The following is a 27,783-nucleotide window of genomic DNA, read 5'->3' as shown; positions in this document are numbered from 1 at the left end:
CATTTATATATACTACTCTTTCTCCTTAGTGGTTATATTTGTCCAGCTTCTCCTTAAATACATCTATGTTACATCCATCTCAGTTAGTCCTTGTGGTTAATGAGTTCCGTATTAGGAAATTATATTTCTTCAGAGTTCCTCACAGGATTAATTAGCTATTCTCTGAAAAACAGCCCTTAAATTTGTTATCTACCTAAAGTGCGAACATTTTCTCCACATCAACCCTATCATAATCCTAAAGACCTCTAAGAGGTTGTTCCTGTGTCATCTCTATCCTCTCAATCTTTGCTCATATGGATTGCATTTAAGTTGTACCTTCATTATCATGAGATCCTTGGTAATAACAGTGGCACGTTTGAGATAGGTGATTGTAGCAGATGAGGAGACAAAACAAAAAATCATTCCTGCTTAATAGAGCAAATGTAGAGGTTTACATTGTGAATTAATATCTATCACACTGTATTTAGACTGTTTTCTGCTGTTGATAAGGTTTACCTGTTAGGCCTGTTTTCCGAAATGCAGCAAAGGAGGTCCAAATGGGTGTTTCAGGTTTGGACTCTGGAAATCAATAGCGTTGCCAATACAAACAAGGCAGGCAGCAACACACCAGCTCATAATGGCCACAAATGTTTTGTCTGCCATATTGGAGGCCTAGGAACCTGAAATTCTGTATGGCATCATCCAAATTCAAAAGATACTAAAAAGTAAATGTTCATTGGAGCCTCAGCTAACGCAAAACAGGTGCCAGGCCTTCAAGGTCTTAGGGTTTTAATATTGCAACAAAAAGTAGGTTCTAGAGGTGTTTTTACTAAGTTAGATGATTACAAATGCAATGCAGACCATAGCAAGAGAAGCAGCTCCTTCTTAGTATTCAATAACCTCGGTAGACTGCTTAAAATTCAGGAAGTAGGCACCAAGAGGGAAAGAACAGGATAAATAAAATTGGGGGCAAGGTCAAAAGATTTGTTGACTAATATTTTCAATAGGGTTTTGCGATCAGGGAAGGATAAAGGCAAAGCAGAGGGATGTTGGGAAGGAAATCTAGAAGGAAATCTGATAGAGCATCCCAAAGTGACAAGGATGAGAAACAAGGAGTAGAAATATGAAGCTGAAGGAGGTCACTACAAAGGCATGACAAATTAAGGGCAGGGTTTTACAGTTGATTTTTCAGGGTATTGTAACATTCCACCTCCGACCTTTGCACTGGAATAGGCAACAGGTACTACAGATCTCATCGCTTTCTTTGGGCACATGTGCTGTGCTAACTGGATTGCTTGATGCAACCTTCACTGTATCACTCAAACTCCACCCCACTTCCCCATAACAATCCCACTCAGGGTGGTCTCTTACTGCCCTACTTGAGACCTCCCTCTTCACTCTCCAACTGTTAGCCTCTACACTCGTGCACTGTTCTGTGCAGTATACCCCTCACAACACTGACCAAACTGATCAGGTTAAAAGATTTATGAAAGATTATTTAAAATTTCAAAATATTTTTGTTTAGAAGAATGTTGAATACAATTCACTCTATATGAAAGGACTTGCCTCTCTTTACAGCAATAAGACAATATTTGATAAAAGACACATGCTCAAAGTCACAGACTACACTTCATTTTACAACCAATCAGGAAGGCCTTGGCAATATTGCATTTGATAGGATGAGAGTACATTGGTAATTCTAACCCTGATCAACTTGAATATTTACAAGATCACCCAACTCAAAAACGGCACTGAAGCCCAGATTTTCATCACAGCAGCTATTGTAACATAAACAGGTGAAAGCTTTTAAGTTTTAATTCACTAACCTATGATGTTTATTCTTAATTCAATCATGGGAATTTGGTGTCACTGGTTAACCATAATCCTTATTGGGTGGCACGGTGGCTCAGTGGTTAGCACTGCTGCCTCACGCCGCCAGGGACCAAACTCTGTGTGGAGTTTGCACATTCTCCCTGTGCTTGTGCAGGTTTCCTCCCACAATCCAAAAATGTACAGGTTAGGTGAATTGGCCAACACACCCCATCCACCTGGACACCCCGTGCTGGCCTCTTACCCGCCCTCGATCTCTTGAAAGCCACCGCCGCGACATTAACCGACTCAACCTGTCCACCCCTCTTACCCACTCCAACCTCTCACCCTCGGAACGTACAGCCCTCCACTCCCTTGGTTCCAACCCCAACCGAACCATCATACCGGCAGACAAGGGAGGCGCGGTTGTAGTTTGGCGTACCGACCTTGATACCACTAAGGCCAAACCGCCAGCTCGCGGACACCTCCTCCTACTGCCCCCTTGACCATGACCCCACCTCCCACCACCAAACCATCATCTCCCAGACCATCCATAACCTCATCACCTCAGGGGATCTCCCATCCACTGCCTCCAGCCTCATAGTCCCACAACCCCGCACCGCCCGTTTCTACCTCCTGTCTAAAATCCACAAACCTGACTGCCCCGGCCGACCCATTGTCTCAGCCTGCTCCTGCCCCACTGAACTCATCTCCGCATACCTCAACATGGTCCTGTCCCCCTTAGTCCAAGAACTCCCCACCTACTTTCGGGACACCACCCACGCCCTCCACCACCTCCATGATTTTCGCTTCCCCGGTCCCCAATGCCTTATCTTCACCATGGACATCCAGTCCCTGTACATCTCCATCCCCCATCACGAAGGACTCAAAGCCCTCCGCTTCTTCCTTTCCTGCCGTAACAACCAGTACCCTTCCACTGACACCCTCCTTCGACTGACTGAACTGGTCCTCACCCTGAACAACTTCTCTTTCCAATCCTCCCACTTCCTCCAAACTAAAGGAGTAGCCATGGGCACCCGCATGGGCCCCAGCTATGCCTGTCTCTTTGTAGGATATGTGGAACAGTCCATCTTCTCCAACTACACTGGCACCACCCCTCCCCCCTTTTCCTCCGCTACATCGATGACTGTATCGGGGCTGCCTCATGCTCCCACGAGGAGGTTGAACAGTTCATCCACTTTACCAACACCTTCCACCCCGACCTCAAATTCACCTGGACCATCTCAGACTCCTCCCTCCCCTTCCTAGACCTTTCCATTTCTATCTCGGGCAACCGAATCAACACAGACATCTACTATAAACTGACTGACTCCCACAGCTACCTAAACTACACTTCCTCCCACCCTGCCCCCTGTAAAAACGCCATCCCATATTCCCAATTCCTTCGTTTTTGCCGCATCTGCTCCCAGGAGGACCAGTTCCAATACGGTACAGCCCAGATGGCCTCCTTCTTCAAGGACCGCAGATTCCCCCCCAGATATGATCGAAGATGCCCTCCACCGCATCTCCTCCACTTCCCGCTCCTCCGCCCTTGAGCCCCACTCCTCCAACCGCTACCAGGACAGAACCCCACTGGTTCTCACCTACCACCCCACCAACCTCCATATACAGTGTATCATCCGCCGTCATTTCCGCCACCTCCAAATGGACCCCACCACCAGGGATATATTTCCCTCCCCTCCCCTATCAGCGTCCCGCAAAGACCACTCCCTTCGTGAATCCCTCGTCAGGTCCACACCCCCACCAACCCAACCGCCACTCCCGGCACCTTCCCCTGCAACTGCAAAAAATGCAAAACTTGCACCCACACCTCCCCCCTTACTTCCCTCCAAGGCCCCAAGGGATCCTTCCATATCTACCACAAATTCACCTGCACCTCCACACACAACATTTACTGCATCCGCTGCACCCGATGTGGCCTCCTCTATATTGGGGAGACAGGCCGCCTACTTGCGGAACGTTTCAGAGAACACCTCTGGGACACCCAGACCAACCAACCCAACCACCCCGTGGCTCAACACTTCAACTCCCCCTCCCACTCCACCAAGGACATGCAGGTTCTTGGACTCCTCCATCGCCAGACCATAACAATACGATGGTTGGAGGAAGAGTGCCTCATCTTCCACCTAGGAACCCTCCAACCACAAGGGATGAACTCAGATTTCTCCAGTTTCCTCATTTCCCCTCCCCCCACCTTGTCTCAGTCGAATCCCTTGAACTCAGCACCACCTTCCTAACCTGCAATCTTCTTCCTGACCTCTCCGCCCCCACCCCACTCCGGCCTATCACCCTCACCTTGACCTCCTTCCACCTATCACATCTCCATCGTCCCTCCCCCAAGTCCCTCCTCCCTACCTTTTATCTTAGCCTGCTGGACACACTTTCCTCATTCCTGATGAAGGGCTCATGCCCGAAACGTCGAATTTCCTGTTCCTTGGATGCTGCCTGACCTGCTGTGCTTTTCCAGCAACACATTTTCAGCCATGATAAATTGCCCATAGTGTTTTGTGCATTAGTCAGGGATAAATGTAGGGGAATGAGTCTGGGAGGGTTACTCTTCAGAGAGTTGGTGTGGACTTGTTGGTCTGAAGGATCTGTTTCCATACTGTAGGGAATCTAATCTAATCTTACCATGTGAAGGTGGAGACAGGCAATACATGCCATCCCATCCAATTTACAATTTCCATCTTTAAATTCTTGCATGCCCAGCAACATTTGTGACTCCTCAGATACTGATGCAATCCATGTTCAAATGCAAAAAGATCTGGACAATATCCAGGCTTCAAGACAAAAGAACTGCAGATCCTGGAATCCAAGGTAGACAGGTGGGAGACTGGAAGAGCACAACAAGCTAAGTAGCATCAGGAGATGGAGAAGTGAATGTTTTGGTTGTAACCCTCCTTGCTTTGACAGACAAGTGGCAAGTTACATACACACAAATGCCAGGCAATAAACATCTCCAATAAGAGACAATCTATCCACCACCCTTTGACATTCTGTGGTATTGGTATCATTGAATCTCCCAGAATCAACATCCCGGGAGGAAGAGTGGTCACCATTAATCAGAAACTCAACTGGACTCACCACATAAACACAATGGCTACAAGAGCAGGTCAGAGGTTATGAATCTTACAGCAAGTAACTCAGCTCCTGAATCCCTAAAGCCTGTCAAACATTTACAAGTATAAGTCAGGAATGTGATGGAATACACTTGCCGAGATGGGTGCAGCTCCAACAACACAAGCAGCTTGACACCATCTAAGAAAAAGCAGTTGGCTTGATTGGCACCAAACATGCCATCTCCGCTCATTAGCAGCAGTGTGTACTACCCACAAGGAGCAGAAATTGAAAGATCCATAGACAATACATTCTAAACCTACAACGACTTCTATCTAGAAGGGCAAGCACAGTAACTACATGGAACAACCATCCCATCTGCAAGTTTTGAGTTTAGATACAGAATTCCTAGAGTAAGAAAAGATGCCATTCGGCCCATTTACTCTGCACCGTCCCTTCAAAGAGTATTTCACCCTATCCCTGTAACCCTCCATTTCCATGGCTAACCCAGCTAGCCTGCACACTCTTGGACATTATGCACAATTTAGCATGGCTAATTGATCTAACCTGCAAGTCTTTGGACTGTAGGAGGAAACCGGAAACCCACATAGACATGAGGAGAATATGCAAACTCCACACAGACAGTCACCAAATGTTGGAATTGAACCTGGGACCCCAGCACTGTGAGGCAACGGTACTAACTACTGAGCCACTGTGCCACACTACAGTATGTCTCACTTACCATCCTGACTGGCCATATCTTCACTGTCACAGTACCAAAATCCTAGAATTCCCTTCTTAAGGGCATTGTGGGTCTATGTATAGCAAACCTAGAGAAGACAGTGGTTAAGATTTGCTCACATTTAATTGGATTTTATAACAACTTACAGTCAGTCTACATTGCACTCCATTTGTACATTGTTGTTGGTCAATCCTTTCCACACCATTTCTTCCTGTAGCAATTCTTTCCATCATATTATTTGCTTTAGCTGCAATTTATTCCAAATTTATTCTAATCTCCATTCTCAACGGAGGTTCTACCCATTTCTTCTAGTTCCGTGATCAGGGACCAAGCTAAATAGCCTACCATCATGTTTATTACCAGTACTTTAAAAATGGATCATATCTCATCCTTTTCATCAATGAAAACAAAATGTTACATTATCTCAAACATAAAATAAACACTGAAACTTTGCAGTTCTTTTAAAAGGGCCACTGTGAATACTAATTAAATTCTGCAACATTGCTGCCTTTTCTAACTATCTTCAGTAAGTTTATTTGAATGGTTGTAGCACAGTATGCTGATCAGACACTTAGGAAGAGTTTGCAATGACAGTTTTGCAGAGGACATCAGCTAGATGCTTCTAGAAGCTGAAGATAAGTCCACCTCCTAAACAAGAAGCTAAGTTTTATGAATGCGTACTTCCAACACAGAGACGGCCTTTTCCACGAGAAGCAGGTATCAAACCTCATAGATATACTCACCATTACATCCCGCAGATAGGGCATATTGGTGAAAAGTACACCATAAAGCAACCATGTCTCAAAAAATTGCAAGAACAACCAAGGCAATAGAATTCTAACTCAACAGACACCATTCTATAGGTTTTCAATTTGTACGTGAAATAAAAGGACCACAGAGTTACAGATACATCAAAACTACAGAGAACTGGACTGGTCCTGAGGTGTGAGAGCACTTGACAGATGTGCATGGGAGCAGTGACAGGATGTGCCAAAAATACCCAAGTTATACATGCCTTCTTTCTGCTTCCATTTTGTTGTAGAAGAAAACAAAAAGATTGAATCCACTGACAACTGTGCACTGGTAAGGTTTAACACTACATATAACATTTTTTTCTAATGTTTTGAGCTGTACTTCATTCAAGGATCAGAGCTGCCCTGGCTCTCTAGTGAACTGCCATTATTTTAAAACAGGGTGTACTGTGATCTCCTGACCTTTTGGAAGCAAGAGAACTCACACGGGTTGTGACTGTCATGCTTGGTACAGTTTATAGCTTTCAGCCTTGGACATTAAGTGTGGACTTCAGTTCTGAACTCAGATAGATGTGGGTGATTGTTAGCAAAAGAACCTTTCACAAATGCCACTGTTGCTATTACCTTTCAACCTTTAGCTTTAACTTGCTGTGACTACCTTCTAATATCTACTTATTGCCATTATGATGTAATGTGGTTTTCTATATATTAGCCCAGGTATCATATTCCATACAGACTCAGATTTTTTTGATTGAGACAGACATCTGGAAGTTAATTAACAATTAACTGTGTACACCAATGACATTTCAGACTTATGTAGTCTAGGATATAATATTACCCATGTTAATATTACATTACACGCATAATTGACTGGCTGACTAACTCAATGACCAGACAGAGATGATGCAGATTTTCTGTACAAGCATCACATGCTTAAGACACCAGATTAAGAAGCCTTTCTGAGCATCAGAGATGAAGAAATTGATGTTTCATTGCAGCAAGGTGACAGAATTGATCACATCTCCTCTGGACAGATGAATGTACAAATAAGGAGCAGAATTAACCACTTGGCTCTGTGACTGTATTCTGCTATCCAATAAGATCACAGCTGATCTGTTTGTATTGTAAAATCCACTGTTGTTGCTAATGCATTTTTGTGAATCAATGCAGTGAATGTCAGGGACTGATTGTTGTTCCATGCTACGTGCTGCTGGTTGAGTGCAGACATTCATTAATCCCAGATGTCTACTGTTCTTGAACAACAGAAATTGATCAGCAATAACAATGAAATTTGAAATACAAAGTGACTCTGAGTCGAACACAGCATCGATATATTACATATCCCCATCCAACTTGCCTCTCCCAGACACTAGAATCACAAGATGAGCAGTGGCCCTGCCTTTAGCAAAGAGGATCTCTGAGGATCTGATGCCTTTAGAGGGTGCACTAGTTATTACAAGAACAATGCAGGCACCAGCAGAGACAACAGCACTTCAGTGGGTTGTTACCTAGTGAATCATATAGCTCACTCAAGCATAAACTGGTAGTGGTAGCAGTAAGGGCTGTGCAGAGTCCATGTTAATGGGTTGAGTCTCCACTTCAAGCCCTGCCAAGCTGGAGAGTGATGCTGAATCCCTAGGGTCAATCAATTAAAAATAAAATAATAGGCTAAAAGAAAAGAACAAAAAGACAGAAAGACTTGATATAAAATTTAAATTGAAACATCCTACATTTGTGCCGCTTCCACAGTGTTGATTGCAAAGAGAAACACGACATAAATTCCATTGCGTCAACAAGCAGTGCTTTGATAACACAGACACTTGTAAACTATAACTGCCAGGGCATTATGCCAAAAGGACTATCACATTCAAGGGCCGTTCCTCTCGAGTTACCAGCAGTAGTACTCAGGAGATTAATTGCTCTGAGTACACCCAAAGTTATTGACAATATCAATTGCCTACTGAAATAGCTGAACGCATTTTTTTTTATTGCACTGTAGCTTTACGATTCTGGAAGGCAATCAGTTGGCAGGTCACTTGATGTGCCACTTTGTTGTTTTTGGAACCTGTATAGAATTATCAAGAGGTAGTCTTTACATGAATTTGGCTGATGCATCATTGGTCTGCCCCTTCCAGTCCAAAATGAGGTCTACAAAAAATGTTCCATGCCTACTGTACGAGAAATATTTGTCTTCATTGTGTGAACGTCTGCTGGAATCTTGGAGTCACCCCAATCATAAACCACATGAAAGATTATCAGTGCAGATCTGGGGAAAAAGGTTTGCTTTATCAATGCTATGAATTGATATAATTCGATATTAAAACTTGTTAATAGTTTTATAAGAAGGCAATTCAGGATAAATAGGAATTAGTTCTTCATGTATAAACATTAGCATTTATCGAATTCCAAATATAGGATTGTACGCAGAGTGGCACTACAAGTGAATGCTGAATGTTGCCAAATTTATTATTGAAACATATTGCTATTCACAAGAATTTTTTTTTAATGCGCATCCCTTATGGGAATCAATAGCAGATTCTGGGGATGTGGCAATGTCTCCTTACTTTTCCAGGTGATTGCATATTGAGTTATTTTTTGTTTTGTTTCTGCAAGGCATGAAATCTCTGTCATCTTCAGAGATTTTCTTTGCTGCAGGTTTACATCTTATCACTCATTTGATTGCATTTATTCAGCAGGACTTTGCATTTCTTTAGAATTCTAAGTTTTTCATGGGTGAACTCCAAATTAGTGTTTGAATTTGAAACAAGGGCACTGACCACCTCATGAAGTGTAAATCGATTAATAACAAAAAATGAGACTTGTCTTTATTCTGCATAAAGTAGATTAAAATCCAACAGATATTCATCTGCAGCAATAGTCAAATACCTTTGCCAAAGTTTAATTTAAGTATTTATTGACCTCTCATGCTACATATTATTCCACATTACTTCCTACATTAAATGCACACAAATCTTTGGGTTTCAATAAAGCCTCCAGTTTTAAGGGTTTTCAATTGCAGACACATTATTCAAAGCTGAGGATTTCCCTGTTTCAATACAGTCTTGCCATTCTCTAAATGCTTACTTAATAAAATGGGACAAGTCTCATCTTAAAATTCTGTCAGAAGATGAAATAAGCACAGGCCTCAATTGTTTAGAATACATAATCTTTGCAAAATGCACAGAAAGTAATATTTGATAACAGATGCAATTTGTCAGCTGCAGACAATCCTACACTGAAGAATGAATTTCATTGTCCTGTGCCAGGTTTCTCAATTGCTTAAATTCACTGAGGTGAATTTTTACCCATTCCCTCTCCACCATCGATGAGAGAGAGTTGAATTGGTAAGACTGTGAAAACCAATTCTAACCTACTAAGAATTTGGCTATTTCTGGTTTCATCATGGCAGGATTTAGATTTTTTTTAGATTACTTACCGTGTGGAATCAGGCCCTTCGGCCCAACAAGTCCACACCGACCCGCCGAAGTGCAACTCACCCAGACCCATTCCCCTACATTTACCCCTTCGCCTAACATTACGGGCAATTTAGCATGCACATCTTTGGACTGTGGGAGGAAACCGGAGCACCCAGAGGAAACCCACGCAGACACTGGGAGAATGTGCAAACTCCACACAGTCAGTCATCTGAGGTGGGAATTGAACCCAGGTCTCTGGCACTGTGCCGCCCACATTTAGAGGCATGTCTGCGTAATAACATCTGGAAAGGTTGGTGCTCTGAAGGAAGCTGTGACCCTCAGATTTTGGGAATTAATTAAAGGTTTCACAGTAGGTTTACCAGGGATTGAGAGACTGGGGCAAGTGAAGGCAGTTGGGACTATCTGGATCCAGGAAGTAAATGCCTTTTTAACACTGCTTAAGGATCAGGATAGTGAGAAACAACATTTCCATTAAGCAAACCTCTGCCATGAACTGCTGCTCCTGTGACTGGTTGAAATCCCCACAATCCTCTGACTTGCAATCTTATCTTTGCCTGGTGGCAGTAGTATAGTGGTAGTGTCACGAAACTAGGGATCCAGAACTCCATGCAAAAGTTAGGACTGCAGATGCTGGAGATAAGAGCCAAGAGTTTGGTGCTGGAAAGGCACAGCAGGTCAGGCAGCATCCGAGGAGCAGGAGAGTCGACGTTTTGGGAAAAAGTCTGATGAAGGGCTTTTGCCTGAAATGTCAACTCTCCTGCTCCTCGGATGCTGCCTGACCGTCTGTTCTTTACCAGCACCACACTCTCAAATCCACAACTCCAGGATTATGTTCTAGAAACAAGTTTGAATCCCAACATGACAGATGATGAACTTGAATTCAATAATGAAAGATAATCTGGAAAAAAAAAGCCAGCCTAACTGCAACCATGTAAGCATTGTCAATTATTGTAAAATCTCCATCTGGTTCACTAAGGGAAGGAAATCTGCTGTCCTTGACTGGTCTGGCCTATGTCTCCCAACTCACGCAGCAATGAATTTGACTCTTAACTACTCTGGGCAATTAGGGTCCAGCAAAACATTCTGGTCTAACCAGAGATGTCCACAACCTATGAAGGAATAATTTTAAAAGCTGCCTGGCCTGCTGTGCTTTGACCAGCAACACATTTGCAGCTGTGATCTCCAGCATCTGCAGACCTCATTTTTTACTAAAAAACTATCCTTCCCTCATATTGTATTGCCAAAGCCCATGCCACCTCCCTAATATCAATTCTTCCCCATTAACCAGAGACTATCTTGAGGGTTTTTCAGCTGTGAACATTTATTGCAGGTTACCATGTTTGACAGTGGAACAGCCTTCAATCTGACTGGCTGCTGGGTGGGAAACAAAATATAAACTCATCTACTCCTACTAATGTGATAGGGTTTCCACCTTCATGCTAACGCTAGATTTCTCATCCATAGATACACATTCCTTTTCTCTCTTCACTCCCCACTTTCTCTAAATTGAAGTTTGGAAGTTATAGAGAGATAACTTTCTCACTTTTCCTGGTGGGAATTCACCTGCTGATAGTGTGCATCTATTCTATACGACAAATGTAATTGGTCTGCTGACTATAATGAGGGCAAGCTCAAATTCCCAAAGAATATGCAGTGCTCCTTGTCCCGCTTTCATGACATGCTGCATATTAATCAAAAAAGACGGAAAAATGTCTGCATTTGATGGAGATTAGACATTTATTTCCTTGACTTAAATGAAATGGGTGCCAACAAAAATCATTGTTTTCAAAATCTAATGTCACTGAACAACTGATATGCAATTGCATAAATTTAATACCTAAGATGTGCATTAAGAGCCTTTTTGCTTGGCATTTCATCTTCACATCATAAGATGCAGCACAGTAGGTAGCACAGACTAATAAAAAAAAATTGGCCCAAGTTTTCCATTGCTGAGCATTCACTGTGAACTGGGCAATTGCAGTGAAAAAATGGGCAGATCTTCTGTCCCTCTGGAACTTCTCTTCCTCTGCACCACAGAACAGTTTCCAGAGGGCAAGCCTGAGCTATTTGAGTAGTCTGAACATTGGAAGCCAATAAAGAAGGAAAAATAATTAAAACAAAGATGGGAACCATTAAGATAAATGAGGACTGTATTAACTAAAATCTTGATGAATCTTTGAAAATACCATATGTTGTATTTTCAGCTGCTTGGAATGCCAGGCCACTGAGTAGGCACATCTGCCACAATCTCAGTGATTATATCTGCTGGCACTGACTGTGGCAAACTTACATACATGGCATTGACTGCAGGTACCTTTTTTCTCCACAGCGGTAGACAGCCAGAAGCAGAGCTATGCCATCTGCTGCAACAGCTGTCATGGCGTATAGGGCTAGTAAAGTACAGTGTTGGCAAAAGTTACCCTTTTTTTTCACCCAGATTGGGCCTCCTACCAGGCTTTGTCAATTCTGAGGGTGATGCCCAACAGTCACACAAAGGGAAAGCTTGCAGGCATCCATCTCATACAATGCCAACTCGACTCAACCATCGACCAAGGGGTCAGGTCTGTAGACTTCTCTTATATCTTGGTTCTTTTTCTTAGTCTCATCTCTCTGCAGCAATGGCATAGGATATAAATGTGGTCTAATAATAGACACAAATGATGATAATGCAACTGATAATGTGATTTTGACATTAATAAACGCGAGTGAAGACTGCAGGCTAAAATAAGCATGTGAAAATGAAGACTGCAGACTAGGATAAGTGTGTAGAGACAGAAGCCTTAAACACCTCACCAGAAAATATTATTTAGTACACAGAGTAGTAAGACTTGTACTTAAACCTGTATAATGTCTAAGACCTCTCTCTGCATACACTCTCTAGTCTAATCTCTCTGACTAATGACAGAGTTGTATCATCAGGAGTAGAAGAGCCTTATTTAAGAATAAGGGCCCAATAGATTCTGGTACAATGTCCCAGAAATACTAAGAATAAAAAACTAAATATTGTGATAATAGTTTTAAATATAGGGATCATTCTTAAGAAGTATTTTAATACTTTGAACTAGTGGCATATGGGTGTTAACCATTTATTTTTGTGAAGGGATTTAGCAATTAAATAGGTCAGTCTCTTCAGAACTTTGACTTTATATCAGTATGGGTCAGGAAGATGAATGACGGCATCCTGGAAGGGTACTGGAAGTTTGTTTAAATTGTGGGGTTTTACAACAGAAGGGAAAAAAATACAAGCCATTAACTTAGCAGGAGCTTAGATGAGCAAGCTTTTTGGTACCTGGGATTTCGATGTTGTGGCTATTACAGAGACATGGGTAGAACAGGGACAGGATTGGTTGTTGCAGGTTCCAGGGTTTAAATATTTTAGTAGGGTCAGAGGTGGGGGTAAAAGAGGGGGAGGTGTGGCATTGCTTGTCAAAGATAGTATTACAGCAGTGGAAAGGACGATGGATGAAGACTTGCCATCTGAGGTAGTTTGGGCTGGGCTTAGAAATAGGAAAGGTGAGGTCATCCTGTTAGGAGTTTTCTATAGACCTCCTAATAGTCCTAGAGACGTAGAAGAAAGGATTGCGAGGATGATTCAGGAGAAGAGTGAAAGTAATAGGGTGGTTGTTATGGGGTACTTTAATTTTCCAGATATTGACTGGGAAAGCTATAGCTCGAGTACGTTAGATGGGTCGGTGTTTGTCCAATGTGTGCAGGAGAGTTTCCTGACACAATATGTAGACAGGCCAACAAGAGGTGAGGCCATACTGGATTTGGTTCTGGGTAACTAACCAGGCCAGGTGTTAGAATTGGAGGTAGGTGAGCACTTTGGAACAGTGACCACAATTCGGTGACTTTTACTGTAGTGATGGAGAGGGATGAGTGTGCACTACAGGGCAAGAGTTATAGCTGGGGGCAGGGAAATTATGATGCGGTGATGCATGACTTAGGATGTGTGGCTTGGAAAAGTAGGCTTCAAGGGAAGAGTGCAATCGATTTGTGGAGCTTGTTCAAGGAGCAACGATTGAGTGTTCTTGATAAATATGTACCTGTCAGGCAGGGTGGAAAAGGTCATGTGATGGAGCCGTGGTTTAATAAGGAATTGGAATCCCTTATTAAAGGAAGAAGGTGGCCTATGTAAAGATGAGGCGTGAAGGTTGAATTGGGGCGATTGAGAGTTATAAGGTAGCCAGGAAGGATCTAAAGAGACAGCTAAGAGCAGCAAGGAGGGGACATGAAAAGTCCTTGGTTGGTAGGATTAGGGAAAACCCAAAGGCTTTCTATAGGTATGTCAGGAATAAAAGAATGACTAGGGTAGGAATAGGTCCAGTCAAGGATAGTAGAGGGAAGTTGTGTGTGGAGGCTGAAGAAATTGGGGAGACACTGAATGAATACTTTTCGTCAGTATTCACTCAGGAACAGGACATTGTTGCCGATGTAAATATTGAGTCACAATTAATTAGAATGGATGGCTTTGAGATATGTAGGGAAGAGGTGTTGGAAATTCTGGAAAGGGTGAATATAGATAAGTCCCCTGGGCCTGATGGCATTTATCCTAGGATTCTCTGGGAAGCAAGGAAGGAGATTGCAGAGCCATTGGCCTTGATTTTTATGTCCTTGTTGTCTACAGGAATAGTGCCAAAAGACTGGGGGATAGCAAATGTGGTTCCCTTGTTCAAGAAGGGGAGTAGGGATAACCCTAGTAACTATAGGCCGGTGAGTCTTACCTCTGTTGTGGGCAAAGTCTTAGAGAGAATTGTAAGGGATAGGATTTATGAACATCTGGATAGGAATAATGTGATCAAGGATAGCATGGTTTTGCGAAGGGCAGGTCGTGCCTCACAAACCTTATTGAATTCCTTGAGAAGGTGACTAAGGAGGTGGACCAGGGTAAAGCGGTAGATGTGGTGTATATGGATTTTAGTAAGGCGTTTGATAAGGTTCCCCATGGTAGGCTACTGCAAAAAATACGGAGGTATGGCATTGAGGGTGAGTTGGAGGTTTGGATTAGGAATTGGCTGGTTGGAAGAAGACAGAGGGTAGTAGTTGATGGTAAAGGTTCATTTTGGAGTGCAGTTACGAGCGGCGTTCCGCAAGGATCTGTTTTGGGACCATTGCTGTTTGTCATTTTTATAAATGACCTGGTTGGGTGAGCAAGTTTGCGGATGATACGAAAGTTGGTGGAGTTGTTGACAGTGAGGAAGGATGTGGCAGGTTACAGTGGTATATAGATAAGCTGCAGAGCTGGGCAGAAAGATGGCAAATGGAGTTCAATGTAGCTAAGTGTGAAATCATTCACTTTGGTAAGAGTAACTAGGAAATGGAGTACTGGGCTAATGGTCAGATACTTGGTAGTGTGGATGAGCAGAGGGATCTTGGTGTCCATGTACACAGATCTCTGAAAGTTGCCACCCAGGTAAATAGTGCTGTGAAGAAGGCATATGGCATACTGGCTTTTATTGGTAGAGGAATTGAGTTCTGGAGACCTGAGGTCATGTTGCAGTTGTATAAGACTTTGGTGCAGCCACGTCTGGAGTATTGTGTGCAGTTTTGGTTGCCATACTATAGGAAGGATGTGGAGGCACTGGAATGGGTGCAAAGGAGGTTTACCAGGATATTGCCTGGTATGGTAGGAAGATCGTATGAGGAAAGGCTGAGGCACTTGGGGCTGTTTTCATTGGAGAAAAGAAGGTTTAGGGGTGACTTGATAGAGGTGTACAAGATGATTAGGGGTTTAGATAGGGTTGACCATGAGAACCTTTTTCCACGTATGGAGTCAGATATTACGAGAGGGCATAGCTTTAAATTAAGGGGTGGTAGGTATAGGACTGATGTTAGGGGTAGATTCTTTACTCAGCGAGTCGTGAGTTCATGGAATGCCCTGCCAGTAACAGTGATGGACTCTCCCTCTTTATGTGCATTTAAACGGACATTGGAGGAAAGTGGGCTAGTGTAGGTTAGGTGGGCTTGGATCGGCGCAACATCGAGGGCCGAAGGGCCTGGACTGCGCTGTATTTTTCTATGTTCTATGTTTAACTCAAACAAGACCTAACTGATGAAAGATGCAAGATGCAAGGATAGCTTGTCCTAACAAAAAATAGGCATTTGTTCAGAGCAGTTAAAGCAGTAAGTTTCCATAGTGTAAAGGTTGACGTTTGTGACCAAGTTGGAACTTGCACATTAGGAAAGGACTGAGAATATCGAGCAGGATGCCACCACCAAACACATTTTTCTCCTCAAGAGGGTCAGCAACATATTTACCAGACTACAGACTTTACGCTAAATGGGAAATGCAAATTCATGAAACAATTACATCACTTGGGCACATTATCCATGAAAAAGGCAAAAAGGTGAAATTAAGTAGTTTGACAGCTACCAATTAATTTAGAAAACTGAAGGGCATAAATAATGTACAGCACTTGGCAGTTATGAAACATTTAAAGGTGTATGACCGGAGGCTTGCTATTCCAAGTCGTTGAGATGAGAAATTGTATGAAGACTCCATGGTCGTCATTTAGTTATCACAAAGTGCAGCGAAAGCTCAACACTATGTAAGGTGGCAAGGCACTTTGGAAGAAAACTGGGATTACATTTCATTGTCCCATTCAAGTACCTACAGTGATACTCCTTTCCAGAAATCCCAGTGAAAGGTGGGCTTGCTTTTAAAGGGGAAATGTAGACTATTGTTAAGATGGATTCAAGTGGCAAGACATCATTCATTCACAGCAGTCTCAGTGGTCAGATAATGAATAGGATCTTTGGGATATAATTCCCTTGATATTGGACAATGGGCCTCATGGTATAAATGAGGATTTCAGGAAGTTCTCTTTGGAGGCAGGCATCAACCAGGCACTACTTCTCCACTCCAATCTCAGTCAAACAGTGATGTATAAAGAGTTGGGAATAAGAGTTATTCTGTTATGGAGCAACACCATTGAATAATAGGTATTAGCCAGCTGAATCATTAATGGGAAGGATATTACAATTGGATGCAAAATGCAACTTCAGGCCAAATACAATCCCACAAGACCATGGGAAAATAAACCATATGGTGGACACTACAGCAGAGATGGTACAACTCTAGACACAGGACAAAAGTTCTGTTAAACTTCAAACCAGGGTAGAAAGTCTGGTTAAGGTACTGAAGCCACAGTCATTAGAGAAACAGATTAACTGAGATCTTAAACCATGAGAAAATCTGAAGGACATTCAGGAGAAATAGGAAGCATCGAGTTCACACAGGCCTAGAAGCTAGCTCAAGAATGATTATCATAGGATGTGGGGTTGGACAAAACACGTCCATTGTTGAAATATTATATCATATATATGCATGAAATTAAAAACTGAAAAACTTACTCAATACAAAACATCAAATATAAAACATGTAACCACCTGTACAGTATTCCTTGTTGTATTTTTTGACTAATGAAGCTCCATCTAAAGTTTCTAGCTCATTCTCATGTCCAAAAGTAATATTTCAAAGTTCTTAAATGACACAAAACTAGGTAGGAATGGGTGCTGCGAGGAACATGCAGTGCATTTTGAAGACTTGCACACACTTGCCTGGTGGGTACGAATATGGCAGATGGAATCTAATGTAATAAAACACAAGGTTATCCAATTTGGTAGGAGCAGCAGATTTGTATACTATTTCTTAAATGATGAGAGATTGGAAAGTGTCGATGCACAAAGGGACCTGGCTGTCCTAGCTAATAAGTCACTCAAGGCTAACATAGGCACAGCAGGTTGTTAGGAAGTATAATGGAATATTGGCCTATATTATAAAAGGATTTAACTGCACAAATAGTGAAATCTTTCTTCAGTTCTCTAGAATTGAGACTGACCCCAGACTATGGTGTGCATTTTTAGTTCCCTCATTGTAGGAAGAATATTATTGCCATACAGCAAATATAGGGAAGAATTGCCAGCCTTGTTCCTAGGATTGTTAGACTGTCCTGTGAATAGAGATTGGATAAACTGTATTCTCTAGAGCTTCAAAGAATGATTTCATTGAAACTTATAAAATATCTAAAGGGACAGAGTAGATTGAGGAAAGATCCTTCCCTGCTCAGAAGTCAGGTACCGGGGACACAATTCAAAAACAAAGGCAAAGTGACTTTGGACCAACTTGAAGAAAATTTATTTTATTGAGTGGGTTGTGAACGTTTACAATTATATACGCAGAGGATTGTGAAAATTGAGTCATTCGCTATGTTTAAAGTGGACACTAGTCTTTAGAGATCTGTCAGTGATGAAAAGAGATACAAAGATAGTGTGTAAAAAGGCACTGAATTTGACGATTGTACCGAATGGCACAGCATACATAATGGGCTGAATGGTTTACTCATATATCTATCCTTTGATGTTCAATCTCGTGACAATTGTAAGTCAGCTCCGGAACTGCAGAGTCCCACCTACATCTACACCAACCACTGTTTACCACTAGATCACGGAGTTCAGAACAGAAGGTAAGGAGAAGGAAACAGTTAATAATGGAATACAGAACAGAAAGTAAAAGGAAAGACTGGACGGTGAGGGTGCGGCAAAGGCAAAGACAGAGTGAGGCAATACCAGAGAAAAGAAATGTGAGGGAGCGGGAAAGAAAGTAATGCCACTGGCAGCATCATTGTAAGTTTGGGAACGGATAGCAGGGGGTACTGATGGTGAGAGGGTTCCTCCCAGCAGGTGTCAACAATGTCCGATTCCAATGTCCGATTATCTCCACATACAGCAACATTACACTGAAAATAAAGATGCAATTTGAAGCAACAGGTCCTAAAATTAAAACAATAGAAATTGCTAGAGAAACCCAGCAGCTCTTGCAGCATCTGTGGACAGAGGAAATGAGTTAACATTTTGAGTTCAGTATGACTTGTCTTTGAAACAAGTGGGACACTAGACTCAAAACATTATATAGTCATAGAGTCACAGAGATGTACAGCATGGAAACAGACCCTTCGGTCCAACCCGTCCATGCTGACCAGATATCCCAACACAATCTAGTCCCACCTGCCAGCACCCGGCCCAAATCCTTCTAAACCCTTCCTATTCACATACCTATCCAAATACCTAAATGTTGCAGTTGTACCAGCCTCCACTACTTCCTCTGGCAGCTCATTCCATACATATACCACTCTCTGTGTGAAAAAGTTGCCCCATAGGTCTCTTTTATATCTTTTCCCCTCTCACCCCAAACCTATGCCCTCTAGTTCTGGACTCCTCGACCCCAGGAAAATGACTAACTCTGTTTATCCTATCCGTGACCTTCATGATTTTGTAAACCTCTATAAGGTCACCCCTCAGTCTCTGACGCTCCAGGGAAAACAGCTCCAGCCTGTTCAGCCTCTCCGTATATCTCAAATCCTCCAAACCTGGCAACATCCTTGTAAATCTTTTTTGAACTCTTTCAAGTTTCACAACATCTTTCCAATAGGAAGGAAACCAGAATTGCACGCAATATTCCAACAGCGGCCTAACCAATGTCCTTTACAGCTGCAACATGACCTCCCTACTCCTGTACTCAATACTCTGATCAATAAAAGAAAGCAAATGCCTTCTTCACTATCCTATCTACCTGTGACTCCACTTTCAAGGAGTTATGAACCTGCACTACAAGGTCTCTTTGTTCAGCAACACTCCCTAGGACCTTACCATTAAATGTATAAGTCCTGCTAAGATTTGCTTTCCCAAAATGCAGCACCTCGCATTTATCTGAATTAAACTCCATCTGCCACTTCTCAAGCCCAGTGGCCCATCTGGTCAAGATCCTGTTGTAATCTGAGGTAACCCTCTTCGCTGTCCACTCCACCTCCAATTTTGGAGTCATCCAAATCATTGACATAAATGACAAAAAGTGGTGGACCCAGCACCGATCCTTGTGGCACTCCACTGGTCACAGGCCTCCAGTCTGAAAAACAACTCTCCACCACCACACTCTGTCTTCTACCTTTGAGCCAGTTCTGTATCCAAATGGCTAGTTCTCCCAGTATTCCGTGAGATCTAATCTTGCTCACTAGTCTACCATGGGGAACCTTGTCAAACGCCTTACTGTAGTCCATATAGATCACATCTACCACTCTGCCCTCATCAATCTCTTTGTTACTTCTTCAAAAATCTCAATCAAGTTTGTGAGACATAATTTCCCACGCACAAAGCCATCCAAAGGATTATCTCTAATCAGTCCTTGCCTTTCCAAATACAAGTATATCCTGTCCCTCAGGATTCCCTCCAAAAACTTGCCCACCACCTACACCAAACCAAGCCAGCTCATCCCACATCCAAAGATATTCTACATTTCATACTAGCCTACCATAAGTTGCATTATTAAATGCCTCAGTAAAGTCCATGTAAACAACACATCTCTCATCAAACATTCTTGTTATCTCCTCAATAAACTTATTCATGTTTGCTTCCAAATGTGAATACATCCTGTCTCTCATATTCTGCAACAACTTCCCCACCTGGATTATCTGTTTCCCCTCTTAAACAAAGCATTAAGCAAAAACTTTTAAATGGGGGGGGGGGGGGGCTATTAGCAAAGATTTCTGTTTATGCAAACAAATGCAGCCCAGAGATACGAAGGACAAGAAACTAAATAGGCTGGTTGGAGTATTAGTTGAAAACACATGATAAAGCAGTAAAGAGTTTGAAATAGCAGCTACACTTTTCTCCTTAGTTTTTGACAATCCTCTTTAATTGTACCCTTCTGATTAAACTTCATCAATGCATACTTTACCACTGTCACTAATGGTGTGCTTTTTGAGCCTAAGTTTATACCTGAAGCTATCCTAATAACCTAACTGTGGAATATTAGCGCACAGATCTGTTTAAAAACCAAAAGAACTGTGCACACTGTAAATCAGAAACAAAATCAGAAATTGCTGGAAAAGCTCAGCAAGTCTGGCAGTATCTGTGGAGAGAAATCAGAGTTAACGTTTCAGGTCTGGTGACCCTTCTTCAGAACCTTTCTGTTTAAGTCTATTTGAAACATGCAAGTAGCCATTTTAGTCTAACTACAGTCAATCAAGACTTTTGTCTTCCCAAGGTAGCCTGCATCATAATGTTTTAATTGCAGGACAAAAATTCCACAATTTGCTCATAGTTTGTGAATGAAATGATCTTTGCACCAAATGCTATAAACTACAGACATATTTATTCCTCTGGATATATTCTCAGTGAAAGCTTTCCAGTGCTGTTCAAGAACTGAAACAGGAAACAATTAGTTTGAAATATCACAGAAGATAACTAATAAAAGAGTTTTGTCATACAGTGGAATTTTTAATAGATGCACTAGTTCAACAGCAGCAAGAAAGAACTTCCAACTAGGTTGAAGAAGAAAGGTTAAAACAGCATTAACATTGGAATGCAAAGCAATATTTTCAAGACAGTTGGAACATGAATTGTGTTACCATAATTGCTAAAGCTGGCATCATCAGCATTTTTGTCACAGAATAGGGTCTTGTGGCAAAGCGATAGTCCCTACCTCTAGGATAGGCAATGCAGATTCAAGTCCTTTCTTCCTTGGAAGTGAGGCATAACATGGCTGAACTGTTGAAAAAACTGTTTTGGGTGTGGTACAGGGTTGACAAAAAGGCTGGTGGTGCTTTGCGGCTTTGTTTAGAGAGGTGTAAAATACCTACAGTATCAGTATCAAGAGAATGGCAGAACTGCAAACAAAAAAAAAATCATGATAGCTGTAACCTGCATTTGCCTATTTGTCTGAGATTAGAGTTTCACAACTTGCTGGCTGAATGACCAAGGCACTGGTGGGCAAGTGAAGCCTGCCTTCTTGCGACTTCCATGCAATAAATACAGAATTTGCTTTGTGCCTGTAGATCAACAAATCATGTGATCCAGCAAAAATAGCTACTTGGGACTAAAGGAAGAAGAAAAGCTAACATTTGAAAAACACCTCTTTTCTCATAAAAATATTCAAAAACACTTGACAAATGACTTTAAATTCGAACACTTGTGGTTATTCAGGCAAACAATGGCCTTTATCAACACATCAAATGCTAAACAATTATTTTATCTGCTTTGGATGAAGTACGAGTAGTATTCCGGGCCTTTGTCTTCAAACTTTACTATGAGATTTTACATGTCCACTGAACCCTGGAGCAGGCAAAATGAGTCTCATTTGAAATTCAACACCTCTGATGACGCAGTAGTCAATTATGAATAGTTTACATAACTGTTCCTGCATTCTTCTGTCAATATCAACACAGAAGGTTGGTGTCATTTCCCCATTTTATAAATTTCATGCCACCTCTCTCAAAGCTTCTGAATATTACAGGGAAAATGTACTTGATTATGCAGTGATAATTTTCTGCTCTTCAGCAAAGGGTGATCCTTCATTTTTGACTCCATAGACTGAGTATCCAATTTTGGATCCTATTACAACGGAGACTGAAACATCAATTACTTGAAATCCACTCGCATCCAGTCCTTACTACAAGTAATTTTACAACTTCCAGGGTCTCATACTTCCTACTGATGGAGTTACCAATAAAACACAGCAGCTGAAATATCTGAATGTTCTTGGCCATTTCCTGTAACATAGATATTCCCAGAACATTTATTATACACTGTAATATCTTACTTGCAAATTTACAGTGATTGTGTTTAAAAAAAATTCTGCAACACATCACCAATATCTAAATAATTGGTACTGGCAGATGAAATGTCGGGGAGTAACCAATGCCAACTGGTGCCATCCAAATGAGACTGCAAACCCAATTTGTAGAATTAGGTCAATCCTGGACTTCTGACCTTACAAATCAGTGTAACTGTGATATTGCATCTAGTACACCACTTGACTGTCTCATACATAGTCTAAACTTGTCCCACACATTTTATTTGCAAGTTCATGTATATTTCTCTATCTTATTGCATTGCATGGCATTTGGAGAATTTTAAGTTTCTCAGATGCTATCTTGCAAATTGCCTGTTATCTTAAGAAACAACACTGAATGGTTGAACCTGTGGCAGCTAGTGACTACCATCTTAATTGATATTGCTGTATTTCCAGCAGCCACAAATTAGTTATGGAGTTGATCATGATATTTAAATACAAAAAACACTGGAATCAATACTCATCAGATACATTGTGTGGCTGTATTCCATTGTCATTCCATTTAAATGTAAGAATAAATATGTACCAAGCTTAATTTGTAGTGCACAATATGTCAGAATCATGCAAGGATATGGGAATGTACCATGGCTCCCTAAAATTGACTTCCTAATTGTCTTGGTGTTGTAGGTGCTGTTTCATGAACAAAATGGTATTAGCATTGCTTCCGTCCACTTATGCACTTCCTCTGCTAAATAACAGCATTGCTTCTGCATTGGTGCAAATGTCATGTGCACATGCCACAAGTATGCAGGTTAGTCAGATCGAGGCAACGGTCAGTGTCTAACACTGGTTTGCTGAGCCACTGGCAGATTAAGATCTCTTAGATAAAGGTTTTACGTTGTGATTATCAACCAAAACAAAAATCAAAATCATCAGTAAGATTGACAACGTAGATCAGGAGAATCTCATGTTTAAAGCGAAAATATCCAGAAAGCACAGATTCAAAGTGATGTGCAAATGAAGTAATGATGAGATGAGAAAAACCTTTTTCACATTGAGAGTAGTTTGGGTTTAAAATGCACTACCTGAAAATGTGGTGAAGGCAGGTTCAGGTGAGATATTGGAGAGGGCATTGATGATTATTTAGATTAAAATGATGTGCAGGGATACAAGGGCTTGTTGATGTTCTCAGTCAGGTTGCCTTTGCTCTAAACTCTCATACTTAGCTTGGACAACTTGATGCCAGACCTGCCACAGTGGACCTCACCGCTTTAGTTAGTTCCTTTGCTTAAACACATCCAGCAGAACAAGTCTCCTACCAGTGCTATTTCAAGGCATCACTAACAACTTGGAGATCAATTGCTAATTATGCTTTGCTGGCTTGGTTTGTTTTTGGGGAAGGGCTGGGTGCTTGATGAAGTAAAGTAAAGTTTTACTTAGTACTATGATTTAGTAAAGTTTGCAGCTGTATTTCTGGCAACAAACATGATCTTTGTGCATTGTAAATCCACTGTTCCAAACATTTTCAGCCATTATGTCATAGCTGTGGGCATCAAAGGCTATTAGCTCTACCACTGGCTTATGGCCCTCTGTTGAAAACCAATGAAACAAGGTGGGCATTCACAAAATGAGAGCCTTGCTGTCATCATCAAGCAGGTAACTGAGATATTGCAAGAATGGTTCTTCTGGCTTAAGCTCTATGGAGGAGCCCTTCAGAACTTGTCAAAGTAAAGGTCCTGGATCATAGTGGTCTGCTTCATCCTCTTCACTCAGCCCATTGTGAAAATGAAGTGCTGACCATTAGAGACAGTTCCACAACAGGTGAGAACGGAAGATGAAGAGCAGAGATGGGATCACCTTGTCTTGCAGACAAGAGTAGGATATTTGTCTGTATTAGTCTGCTATAAGTTGATTTGTGCGTGCACGTGTATGTGTATTTGAGAGTGACACACACATTTGCGTGAAATACTTGCCACAAATACCTGACAGTATTTTCCAGCAATGTCTTGTACCATGAACATTTATCAGAGGATGAGGTGAGGTGAGAAATTTGAAGTTATGTATCATAGTTGATAAGGTGGGTGAGGGAAGAGGATGGGTTGAATGGAGCATCGTGCAAGGCTGGTGGCAGAGTTGCTGCAATGATACGTGAAGATGGAATGAAATCAGATGGCAAATGAAGGCATATTCATTGACCTTACCCACTTGTGTGAGGTCATGAAGGTTCTGTTGGAATTGGATCCAATTCCTTCAAAAGTCTTCAATAATTTCCCCACCACGAATGATAGGCTAACTGATCTGTAATTCCCCAGCTTTCCTCCGGCATTCTTCTTAAAATCCAATGTGTGTAATTTCCCAATCCAGAGGTATTGTGCCTGTATCTAGGGAACTCTGAAAGGTTGTAGTGAGTTTTGAGAAGATTTGTAACTCAGGTTGACGTTCTGGATGTGGGTTTGCTCGCTGAGTTGGAAGGTTCATTTCCAAACGTTTCATCACCCTACTAGGTAACATCTTCAGTGGGCCTCCAGGCGAAGCACTGTTGATAATTCCTGCCTTCTATTTATATGTTTGGGTTCTTTGGGTTAGTGATGTCATTTTCTGTGGTGATGTCATTTCCGGTTCTTTTTCTCAGGGGATGGTAGATGGGGTGTAACTCGATGTGTTGTTGATAGAGTTCCGGTTGGAATGCCATGCTTCTAGGATTTCTCGTGCACGTCTCTGTTTGCCTTGTCCTAGACATGACCCTCTCTCACTAGTATCCTTACATACATTTGAGGAAGGAAACCACTTGACTGGGACAACACATCCATTCTAGGACAAGCCAAACAGAGACAAGCACAAGAAGTCCGAGAAGCATGGCATTCCAAACAGAACCCTATCAACAAACACATTGAGTTAGACCCATCTAACACCCCCTGAGAAAAAGAACAGGAAAAGATGTCACCACAGGAAATGACATCACTAACCCAAAGAAACCCAAACATATAAATAGAAATCAGGAATAATCAACAGTGCTTCACCCGGAGGCCCACTGAAGCCATTACCCAGTAGGGTGGTGAAACACCTGGAAATGAATTTTTCAGCTCAGCAAGCAAACCTACATCTGAAAGGTTGTGTTCACATGTCTCTAACATGCTCCCTTATTTACTTTAACATCCTCTGATGGAAACCATCGAATCCTGGGGATTTGTCACTCTTTAATTTAATTAATTTCCTCATTACCAATGCTTTACTTATGTTAATTTTATTCAGTCCCGTTCCTTGATCCACTGTCAATTTCCTCTGGACTTCTGGCAAGTTATTCTGCTTTTCAATAGTAAATACTTGGGCCAAGTATTAATTCAATGATCTGCCATTCGCCCATATTCATTGACAATATTCTTACTTTCAGTCTTTAGTGGGCCAACATTGCTCATCACCATCCCTTTCCCTTTATGTAGTTATAACATTTCTGCTTAGTGATTTTGATGTCCTTGGCAGGTTTCTTTTCATAATCTATTTTAGCAACTCTTAAAAGCTGGTTTGTAGTTGGTCTTTGTATCTTTCCCATTCAGTAGGGCTGAATATGCTTATTTTTACATTCTTGTAAGCTCTTCCTTTTAGTGTTATCTCTTATATCTTTAGGTGTCCATGGCTAATTTTCCTGTGAAGAGGAACTTTTCCCTTTCAGGGCTATAAACTGATTTGTATTGTGTTAAATGGTTCTTTGAAAATTCTCCATTATTCTTCAGTTGCTTTACCCATTGGCAGACTACCCAGTTTAATGTGGACATCTCTGTCTTATCTCATTAAAGTCAGATCTGCCTAAATCTAAAATATTAGTAGCTGATTCATGTTTTTCATTTCAAACGCTGCAATGAACTCTATCATGTTATGATCACTATTCGATAAACGTTCATGCACAATTAAGTTACTAATTAAGTCTAGCTTATTACTCATTACTAAATGCCATTTTCCTTGTCTCTTTGTTGCATCCAGAACATATTGTATAGGAACTGCGGTCAGCACGGTGGCTCAGTAGTTAGTTCCGGTTTCCTCTCTGTCCAAAGACGTGCAGGTTAGATGGACTGGCCAAGCTAAATTGCCCAGAGTACCTAGGGATGTGCAGGCTAAGTGAATTAGCCATGGGATATGCAGGGTTACAGGGATAGGGCACAGGGTGAGTTTGGGTGGGATGCTGTTCAGAAGGATGATGCGGACTCAATGGGCCAAATGGCCTGACTCCATTCTGTAGGGATTCTACATTTCTATGAAACTATCCTGGATACACTCCAGAAATTCACTATCTTCCAACAGATGTTTGTCTGCCTCTCCCAATCCTTGTAAAGTATTAAAATTCTCCATTAATACTACTCAGTTTTTTTACACGCTTGCCTACTTTATACAATCTAACACTTCAGAGCAGTTATGAGGGGGTCTATATACAATACCTATCAGTTTTACATCCTTTACTGTTTCTCAGTTGGACACATATTCTCCATTGAGTGCTTTACCCTCAGTATATACTCCCTCACAAATCAAGTAATTTTGTTACTCGTCTGCAAGGCTACTCCACCTCCTCTGCCATTTCCCCTATCCATCCTGTAAACTTTATAACCTTCAATATTTAGTTCCCAATACTGACCATCCTGCAGTTGTGTCTCAGCAATGACTACTTTACCATAATCTTCAATCCCCTGTCTTTTAACTATTCAAAGCACTGCATGTTGAGGACCAGGACATCAGAATTAGCTTTTTGCCGCAAGAATACAGTAAAAAGCTTACAAGTCATAACTTACAGTGTCATCCTAGATTACAAAGGTACAGATATACAATGCATTGTTTTGTGAAACAAGTGCAAAAGATGGGACCAATGTGGTGGAGGCTATTCTGCATTTGGTCAGAGAAACCAAGAAGAATGCAAAAATTAGTGCCAATGTTCAACCAGTGACAAAGCTAATAGCAGCAGATGGGAACAAGGCATTGAACAACTGCTGCAAAACACAGAACCAGAAACCCTTCAATTGTCATCTTTCACTGACCTTTATTAAGTCACAGATAATTCTTGGGATTTGCGGCATTTGCTCACAACATGCTAACACACATTTTTTGTTTTTTTTGTAGAACTTTACTCTAATTTGAGAGCATCTGTTTCATGGCCAATAAATGGCAAACACTGTATATTTTTGAGGGTATATAGGTTCAAATTTATATATTGAAACTGAGGAACACCTTCCCTATAATATTTTGTGATAGATTTTACCTTGATATGAAAATGACATTTTAAAAATAACGTGCAAGGAATGTAAAAATAAACTAGTTTTTAAAAAACAAAGGGATGGTGTAGTAGCACAGTGGTTAGCTCTACTGCCTCTCAGCACCAGCAACCCGGGTTCAATTCCTGCCTTGGGCGACTATCTGTGTGGAATTTGCGCATTG

The 27,783-nt window shown here is 41.6% G+C and overlaps 1 protein-coding gene across 1 annotated transcript in view; it reads right to left on the bottom strand.

Annotated features, from left to right (window-relative positions):
• The window catches only part of dok6 (docking protein 6), a 461,172-nt gene that overhangs the window by 60,170 nt on the left and 373,219 nt on the right, over positions 1-27,783 (bottom strand). The window lies entirely within an intron of this gene.

The sequence above is a fragment of the Hemiscyllium ocellatum genome, chromosome 4, assembly GCF_020745735.1.
Source record: "Hemiscyllium ocellatum isolate sHemOce1 chromosome 4, sHemOce1.pat.X.cur, whole genome shotgun sequence".
Classification (NCBI taxonomy): domain Eukaryota; kingdom Metazoa; phylum Chordata; class Chondrichthyes; order Orectolobiformes; family Hemiscylliidae; genus Hemiscyllium; species Hemiscyllium ocellatum.
This window is presented reverse-complemented; position numbering and strand designations above follow the sequence as displayed.